This window comes from Halyomorpha halys, unplaced genomic scaffold (assembly GCF_000696795.3).
Source record: "Halyomorpha halys isolate HHAL.00 unplaced genomic scaffold, Hhal_1.1 Scaffold2066.1, whole genome shotgun sequence".
Lineage (NCBI taxonomy): Eukaryota > Metazoa > Arthropoda > Insecta > Hemiptera > Pentatomidae > Halyomorpha > Halyomorpha halys.
In genome coordinates this window covers 41,960-43,147 of record NW_027108651.1, presented here as the reverse complement: position 1 = coordinate 43,147, position 1,188 = coordinate 41,960, and positions in this window count along the sequence as shown.

The window sequence follows — 1,188 nt, the reverse complement described above, 5'->3', positions numbered from 1 at the left end:
AACCACTGAAATAATTCTTCAATATTGGTTAAAATTTATGAGACATTAGTACTATCTTAAGATCCATACATTGTTCACAGCCGTTTTCAAGACATGGCGCCATCCTCATGATGAAGGAATGCTATGCTGAGTTGTCCTTCGAAAAAATATATACCTCTCTACTATATCCAACTCGGCCTGGTATCCTTTTGCACCTCAGATTAGGCCACTGTCTTCGAAATGGCTTCAGTCAATAAATTGAAGTTGACTCCTAATTTAAAGTTTAGATTATTAATTATCTTTTTCAACGCTGATATAAATTCCTTAATATTTTTCCCAAGACATGGCGCCATCCTCATGATGTTGAAGGAATGCTATGCTGAGTTGTCCTTCAAAAAAATATATACCTCTCTACAATATCCAACTCAGTCTTGTATCCTTTTGTATCTCAGATTGGGACATTGTCTTCAAAATGGCTTCGGTTAATAAACTGAAGTTAATTCCTAATATAAAGTTTCTTTTGTTTGTTTGGTTTTGAACATTTCTATGAGAAATTGTTTTTTAAGGAAATTCTTTGAAAAACTAATATTTGAATAATTATTTTAAAATACTTTTCTTTAATATTTTAATCTATAAATAATTTAATATAAAGTTTAGTAATTATTATTTTTATGTTTTGTAACACATAAAAGAGATTAAGCATTTGTTTCATAACTTTTAATTTTTTTTTAATAGGTATTTTGAACTGATAGAACTCTTTCTGATCTATATCGTTTTACAATTTATATGTATTTTACAAGTTCGGGAGCTAATAAAAACTGCTCTGAAACTACTTCAGTAGTTTGTTTATTATGAACATTTTTGTTCATTCAAAACCTTCAGCTTGGATACTTCATAAGATCAGATCTACGATTTTAGTTTTAATATTCTTACCCATCTTTTCTACGTCGAATGCTACTAGATCTGATGTGACCTATAGCATTGTATTAATTCCATGGTAATTTCTTCAAGAAAATTCTTCCATTTCTTGAGGATTGTAGTAGGGTATGGATTAGGCCTATTAGGGAAACCACATTAAAAAAAACGCACACCAAGCACTTTACCCCCGTGGTGGTGTGGAAAGGAGTGCATTATCGAATCACTAGCAAATGCATACTATGCTAGAGGATAAATAGATTGAACGAACAGAGTTGAAAATATGATATTAAA